At 42.2% G+C, this 8,590-nt stretch overlaps 1 pseudogene; it reads right to left on the reverse strand.

The window, feature by feature from the left end:
• Positions 1-8,590, reverse strand: part of LOC134328691 (NACHT, LRR and PYD domains-containing protein 3-like) — a 1,194,473-nt pseudogene that overhangs the window by 953,077 nt on the left and 232,806 nt on the right.

An 8,590-nucleotide genomic window follows, 5' to 3' on the forward strand; every position in this document is an offset into this window, starting at 1 on the left:
AGGGTAACTCCGCAGATCTGAAATACACAGCGATCAGCCATAACATTAAAACCACCTCCTTGTTTCTACACTCACTGTCCATTTTATCAGCTCCACTTACCATATAGGAGCACTTTGTAGTTCTACAATTACTGACTGTAGTCCATCTGTTTCTCTACATGCTGTTCTTCAATGGTCAGGATCCCCACAGGACCACTACAGAGCAGGTATTATTTAGGTGGTGGATGATTCTCAGCACTGCAGTGACACTGACATGGTGCTGGTGTGTTAGTGTGTGTTGGGCTGGTATGAGTGTCCACTCACTGTCCACTCTATTAGACACTCCTACCTAGTCGGTCCACCTTGTAGATGTAAAGTCAGAGACGATCGCTCATCTATTGCTGCTGTTTGATTCGGTCATCTTCTAGACCTTCATCAGTGGTCACAGGACGCTGTTGGCTGGATGTTTTTTATTGGTGGACTATTCTCAGTCCAGCAGTGACAGTGAGGTGTCAACACACACTAACACACCAGCACCATGTCAGTGTCAGTGCAGTGCTGAGAATGATCCACCACCTAAATAATACCTGCTCTGTGGTGGTCCTGTGGGGGTCCTGATCATTGAAGAACAGGGTGAAAGGGGGTAACAAAGCATGCAGAGAAACAGATGGACTACAGTCAGTAATTGTAGAACTGGTGTATGTTAGCATAACTGCTATTAAACACAGCAGGCGGCTAACCACCAGCTTTTCCTTTAACTCTCGGACAGATTAGCCCGATGGACCTCCTTAATTCATCTTCAGTGGAAAAGGGGAATCCACGGAAATTCCGGCCACAGGATGTGGAGGAGCAAGCGAGCGTGAAGCGCCGCCCACGCCCGCGTCCAAAGCGTTCCTGGTTTACAGGGTCCGGGCGGCCGGCCAGCGGCTTTCAGCGCCCAGGTTGAGTTCAGGACAGATGTTTTGGCTGTACTCGCAGGATCTGGGACTGCTGTTTTCGTTAATAAAAAACAACGACCGAACATCTGGAACACGAGTAACAATTACAATTGTCAACACGGGGGGGGTGGGGTGGTGGTAATGGGTTGGGGCAAATTTACAGGGGTGGATGGGGTGTTCCTGCCATTCTAATACACTCCTATGGTACCAACAATCGCTGGAACGCTGGCGGATCTTAACCCCACGCCAAGCTAGTACGTGGAATATCTTTAGTATATTAAGGCCACGCCCATCTCCGCCAATATTTGGGCTGGGAGGCAAATTTACGTGGGTGGGTGGGGCGTTCCTGCCATTCTTACACTCCTATGGTACGAACAATCGATTGAATGCTGGCGGATCTTAACCCCACGCCAAGCTAGCTCATTTTTACATCAGTATATTGAGGCCACGCCCATCTCTCTTTAATATATATCGTAATTACAGCCAATCAGGGGGTGTGTGGGGTGTTCCTGCCATTCTAAACCATTCCTATGGTACTAACAATTGATGGAACGCTGGTGGATCTCAACCCTACGCCAAGCTAGCTTATTTTTACATCTGTATACTAAGGCCACGCCCATCCTCGCCAATATATATTGTGATTACAGCCAATCATGGGGTGGGTGGAGTGTTCCTGCCATTCTAAACCATTCCTGTGGTACCAACAATTATTGGGAACGCTGGCGGATCTCAACCCCACGCCAAGCTTGCTAATTTTTACATCTGTATATTAAGGCCACGCCCATCCTCGCCAATATATATTGTAATTACAGCCAATCATGGGGTCGGTGGAGTGTTCCTGCCATTTTAAACCATTCCAGTGGTACCAACAATCGATGGGAACACTGGCGGATCTTAACCCTACGCCAAGCTTGCTAATTTTCACATCAGTATATTGAGGCCACGCCCATCCCGCTGATATATATTGCGATTACAGCCTGCAGGCAGGCCAGTCTAGCACAGGCGCTCCACAGAAGTGTTTCTAGGGCGGTTGTAGTGTAGTAGTCAAGGTACTCGACTAGTAATCGAAAGGTCGCTGGTTCAAGCCCCAGCTCTGCCAGGATGCCACTGTCGGGCCCTTCAGCATGGCCCTTAACCCCCACACCAGGGCAGATGGATGGATGTTCCTGGTATAGGGAACTTGTTGTCCACTTTTCTGAAAAACAAGCTTCTCTTTCCACTATCGGTCCATTCGAGATGAGCTAATGCCCGAGGAACTTGGCGACGTTTCTGCATACAAGCGATGTTTGGCTATTTCTTTATGTAACCGAGTTTTAGGTTACGTTCCTCGAGGTCCCGTCCCAATTTTTTCGGAGTGTTTTGCAACTTCTTTAGGTGTGAGTAGAAGAGTGATGAGTGTGTGCTGGCACCCCGTCCGTGCTGTCCTACTTAGAGTCCAAAGTTTTAGGGTGTGACTGGGGTTCTAATATTGTCAAGCTTTTGGAAAGTGTGTGTGTGTGTGTGTGTGTGTGTGCGTGTGCGCACAGACCTCCTGTTATGTAAATGGATCCATTTTCGGGCTGTGTGTGTGTGTGTGTGTGTGTGAGGGAGCATCTAGCGTGTGAACTCTGGCACGTGTCCTAGCATGCATGTCGATATGTTAAGAGGGGGAGAAGTGGTGTGTGACTGTGTGTGTGTGTGTGTGTGTCTTTGTGTATGTGTGTGTTTGTGTATGTATGTGTGTGTCTATGTGTCTGTGTGTGTGTGTGTGTCTGTGTGTATGTGTGTGTCTATCAGTGTGTATGTGCGTTTGTGTGTGTGTGTTTAAATGTGTGTCTTGTTTGTGTATGTGTCTGTGTGTGTATGTTTCTTGTGTGTGTTTGTGTATTTATGTGTGTTTGTGTATTTATGTGTGTGTGTATGTGTCTGTATGTGTGTGTTTGTGTATGTATGTGTGTGTCTATGTGTCTGTGTGTGTGTGTGTGTCTGTGCGTGTCTATCAGTGTGTATGTGCGTTTCTATGTGTCTGTGTCTGTGTGTGTGTTTAAATGTGTGTGGTGTTTGTGTATGTGTCTGTGTGTGTGTTTTGTGTGTGTGGTTGTGTATTTATGTGTGTGTATGTTTTGTGTGTGTGTTTGTGTAGTTATGTGTGTTTGTGTGTGTTTGTGTGTGTTTGTGTATGTGTCTGTGTGTGTTGGTGTATGTATGTGTGTGTTTGTGTATTTATGTGTATGTTTGTGTGTGTGTTTGTGTATGTGTGTGTCTATGTGTCTGTGTGTGTGTTTGTGTGTGTCTATCAGTGTGTATGTGCGTTTCTATGTGTCTGTGTGTGTGTGTGTCTTTGTGTATGTGTGTGTTTGTGTATGTATGTGTGTGTCTATGTGTCTGTGTGTGTGTGTGTGTGTGTGTCTGTGTGTATGTGTGTGTCTATCAGTGTGTATGTGCGTTTGTGTGTGTGTGTTTAAATGTGTGTCTTGTTTGTGTGTGTCTGTGTGTGTATGTTTCTTGTGTGTGTTTGTGTATTTATGTGTGTTTGTGTATTTATGTGTGTGTGTATGTGTCTGTATGTGTGTGTTTGTGTATGTATGTGTGTGTCTATGTGTCTGTGTGTGTGTGTGTGTCTGTGCGTGTCTATCAGTGTGTATGTGCGTTTCTATGTGTCTGTGTCTGTGTGTGTGTTTAAATGTGTGTGGTGTTTGTGTATGTGTCTGTGTGTATGTTTTGTGTGTGTGTTTGTGTATTTATGTGTGTGTATGTTTTGTGTGTGTGTTTGTGTAGTTATGTGTGTTTGTGTGTGTTTGTGTGTGTTTGTGTATGTGTCTGTGTGTGTTGGTGTATGTATGTGTGTGTTTGTGTATTTATGTGTATGTTTGTGTGTGTGTTTGTGTATGTGTGTGTCTATGTGTCTGTGTGTGTTTGTGTGTGTCTATCAGTGTGTATGTGCGTTTCTATGTGTCTGTGTGTGTGTGTGTGTATGTGTTTAAATGTGTGTGGTGTTTGTGTATGTGTCTGTGTGTGTATGTTTCTTGTGTGTGTTTGTGTATTTATGTGTGTTTGTGTATTTATGTGTGTGTGTATGTGTCTGTATGTGTGTGTTTGTGTATGTATGTGTGTGTCTATGTGTCTGTGTGTGTGTGTGTGTCTGTGCGTGTCTATCAGTGTGTATGTGCGTTTCTATGTGTCTGTGTCTGTGTGTGTGTTTAAATGTGTGTGGTGTTTGTGTTTGTGTCTGTGTGTGTATGTTTTGTGTGTGTGTTTGTGTATTTATGTGTGTGTATGTTTTGTGTGTGTGTTTGTGTAGTTATGTGTGTTTGTGTGTGTTTGTGTGTGTTTGTGTATGTGTCTGTGTGTGTTGGTGTATGTATGTGTGTGTTTGTGTATTTATGTGTATGTTTGTGTGTGTGTTTGTGTATGTGTGTGTCTATGTGTCTGTGTGTGTTTGTGTGTGTCTATCAGTGTGTATGTGCGTTTCTATGTGTCTGTGTGTGTGTGTGTGTATGTGTTTAAATGTGTGTGGTGTTTGTGTATGTGTCTGTGTGTGTATGTTTCTTGTGTGTGTTTGTGTATTTATGTGTGTTTGTGTATTTATGTGTGTGTGTATGTGTCTGTATGTGTGTGTTTGTGTATGTATGTGTGTGTCTATGTGTCTGTGTGTGTGTGTGTGTCTGTGCGTGTCTATCAGTGTGTATGTGCGTTTCTATGTGTCTGTGTCTGTGTGTGTGTTTAAATGTGTGTGGTGTTTGTGTTTGTGTCTGTGTGTGTATGTTTTGTGTGTGTGTTTGTGTATTTATGTGTGTGTATGTTTTGTGTGTGTGTTTGTGTAGTTATGTGTGTTTGTGTGTGTTTGTGTGTGTTTGTGTATGTGTCTGTGTGTGTTGGTGTATGTATGTGTGTGTTTGTGTATTTATGTGTATGTTTGTGTGTGTGTTTGTGTATGTGTGTGTCTATGTGTCTGTGTGTGTGTTTGTGTGTGTCTATCAGTGTGTATGTGCGTTTCTATGTGTCTGTGTGTGTGTGTGTGTGTTTAAATGTGTGGTGTTTGTGTATGTGTCTGTGTGTGTATGTTTTGTGTGTGTGTTTGTGTATTTATGTGTGTGTATGTTTTGTGTGTGTGTTTGTGTAGTTATGTGTGTGTATGTTTGTGTATTTATGTGTGTGTTTGTGTGTGTTTGTGTATGTGTCTGTGTGTGTTGGTGTATGTATGTGTGTGTTTGTGTATTTATGTGTATGTTTGTGTGTGTGTTTGTGTATGTGTGTGTCTGTGTCTGTGTGTGTGTTTGTTTGTATGTGTGTGTCTATCAATGTGTATGTGCGTTTCCATGTGTCTGTGTATGTGTGTGTGTGTGTTTAAATGTATGTGTTGTTTGTGTATGTGTCTGTGTGTGTTGGTGTATGTATGTAAGTGTGGTGTTTTGTTTGTTTGTGTGTCTGTTTGTTTGTGTATTTATGTATGTCTGTGTCTGTGTGTGTGTGTCTGTGTATTTATGTATGTGTGTGTGTCTGTGTGTTTGTGTATGTATGTGTGTGTCTATGTGTCTGTGTGTGTGTATGTGTGTTTCTATGTGTTTGTGTATGTGTGTGGTGTTTGTATGTGTCTGGGTGTAATGTGTTTATGCATTCATGTGTGTGTGAGTGTGTGTTTAAATGTATGTGTTTGTGTTTTGTTTGTGTATGTGTGTGTAGTGTTTGTGTATGTGTGTTTCTATGTGTGTGTGTTTAAATGTATGTGTTGTTTGTGTATGTGTCTGTAGGTGTGTGTAGTGTGTATGTGTCTGTAGATGTGTGCAATGTGTATGTGTGTGTGTGGTGTGTGTTTTTGTGTATGTGTCTGCGTGTAGATGTGTGTAATTTGTATGTGTGTGTCTATGTGACTGTGTGTGTATGTATGTGTGTAGATGTGTGTGTTTAAATGTATTTGGTGTTTGTGTCTATTTGTGTGTGTGTGTGTGTGTGTGTGGTGTTTTTGTGTGTGTGTGTTTTGTGTTTGTGTGTGTGGTGTGTATGTATGTATATGTAAGTATGTATGTACGTGTGTGTAATGTGTATGTGTGTGCCTGTGTGTGTGTTTATGTGGTGTGTGTGTAGGTGCTTGTTGTTTGTGTTTGTGTCTGTCTATGTGTCTGTGTGTGTGGTGTGTATGTATGTATGTATGTTTGTACGTGTGTGTGTGTTGTTTGTGTGTGTGGCCAAAAGTATTTGGACACCTGACCATGAGCTTGTCGGTCATCCCATTTCAAAACGGCTTCTCACAAGACTTTGATGCATGTCTGTGGGAATTTGTGCCCATTCAGTCAAAAGAGTGTGGCGTTTGTATGACTGGGCACTCATGCTGGTCAAGAAAGTCTCAACTGATGTTCCGGTTCATTCCAGATCTGTTGAGGCTGGAGGCAGGGTGACGTGATGTTCCCATGGAAAGTCTTTCCAGAGAAGTTGATAACTCTCATGAATTTGTTCTGGTGTCCACATACTTTTGACAGTGCGGGAGGCCCTGAACAGGGACGAACCTGTGCTGAGATTGAGAAAGACGTCTCGGGTCCCGCTGTGGAGTCTGCGGACGACAAGAAACAACAGAACCGCACCATTGTGCTCGGTCACTCGATACACTGTTTAGAGAAGTGAGGTGAAGTGGACGCTTCCAACTAGTGGAGTGGAGTGCAACTAGTGGAGAGAAGACTGTACCACCTTAGACTGGCACGAATGGATTACCATAGTGGCCAGTCACCACACTTGTGTTTTGGTGTGCTAGATATTGGGTCTGTCTGAAAACCTAGCGATCTCTCTACAGAGACGCATTTTACGTCAACCTACGCTCCTGAGAAGATGGCGTGTCTAAACTCCTTGATCCCTTAAAATGCTGCCTACTGAAGCGCCTTAATTCTGAGTGAAGATCTGACTGAATAACGAGGGAGCGCCAATGTGAAAATACAATAAAATTTTACATATATGTATAGTCTATGTACACCGATAAGCCATAACATTAAAACCACCACTTACTATATAGAAGCACTTTGTAGTTCTACAATTACTGACTGTAATCCATCTGTTTCTCTACATACTTTTTAAACCTGCTTTCACCCTGTTCTTCAATGGTCCGGACCCCCACAGGACCACCACAGAGCGGGTATTATTTAGGTGGTGGATCATTCTCAGCACTGCAGTGACACTGACATGGTGCTGGTGTGTTAGTGTGTGTTGTGCTGGTATGAGTGGATCAGACACCGTGGCCACTCACTGTCCACTCTATTAGACACTCCTACCTAGTCGGTCCACCTTGTAGATGTGAAGTCAGAGACGATCGCTCATCTATTGCTGCTGTTTGATTCGGTCATCTTCTAGACCTTCATCAGTGGTCACAGGACGCTGCCCACAGGGCGCTGTTGGCTGGTGGACTATTCTCAGTCCAGCAGTGACAGTGAGGTGTTTAAAAAAACTCCAGCAGCGCCGCTGTGTCTGATCCACTCATACCAGCACAACACACACTAACACACCACCACCATGTCAGTGTCGCTGCAGTGCTGAGAATGATCCACCACCCAAATAATAGCTGCTCTGTGGTGGTCCTGTGGGGGTCCTGACCATTGAAGAACAGCATGAAAGGGGGGTAACAAAGCATGTAGAGAAACAGATGGACTACAGTCAGTAATTGTAGAACTACAAAGTGCTTCTATATGGTAAGTGGAGCTGATAAAACAAAGGAGGTGGTTTTAATGTTATGGCATGTGCTGTATGTGATGTTTGGGACACTGTGTACTTGTTCTACATTTATATATTTATATTTATCTATATTTATTTATTTTGTGTAAATAACTTATATTTACTCAATTTAGATCATAACTTAACAGATAAAACCGTCGAAGTTTAACATTTTAATGTCGTTGTTTAGTCTTTTAGCTTCCTGCCAGACTGTTAGCAGTTGAACTTACATACTAACGAGTGCGTGTAGTTTTTTTGTTTTTATATTATCTTACGTATAGTCTACGTATATATGACAAATAAAAGTGTGTTGGGACCAAAATGAGCAAAAAAGATGGGACACGATATAAATAAAATGAGCTTTATAGAACGATGAGGCAGCACAGTATGGATTAGCATGTCCTGTATGTAATGTACTGTATTGAACACTGTGTACTTTTTCTACATTTATATATTTATATTTATCTACATTTATTTATTTTGTGTAAATAACTTATATTTACTTCATTTAGATCAAACTTAACAGATAAAACCGTCGAGGTTTAACATTTTAATGTCGTTGTTTAGTCTTTTAGCTTCCTGTCAGACTGCGTGTACGTTTTTTATATTATTATTTTAAATATACGTATAGTCTGTGTATATGTGACAAATAAAAGTGTGTTGGGACGAAAATGATCAAAAAAGATGGGACACAATATAAATAATATAAATAATATAAGTGGTATTTATAGAACGATGTGAGGCAGCACAGTATGGATTAGCATGTGCTGTACCTGATGTTTGGGACACTGTACTTTTTCTACATTTATATATTTATATGTATCTATATTTAATTATTTGGTGTAAATAACGTATATTTACTTCATTTAGATCATAATTAACAGATAAAACCGTCGAAGTTTGACATTTGTATGTCTTTGTTTGGTCTCTGAGCTTCCTGTCAGACTCTTAGCAGCAGTTAGCACTGAACTTTGATCAGCGTACTCGCGCACTAACACACT

The sequence above is a fragment of the Trichomycterus rosablanca genome, chromosome 15 (assembly GCF_030014385.1).
Source record: "Trichomycterus rosablanca isolate fTriRos1 chromosome 15, fTriRos1.hap1, whole genome shotgun sequence".
NCBI classification, from domain to species: domain Eukaryota; kingdom Metazoa; phylum Chordata; class Actinopteri; order Siluriformes; family Trichomycteridae; genus Trichomycterus; species Trichomycterus rosablanca.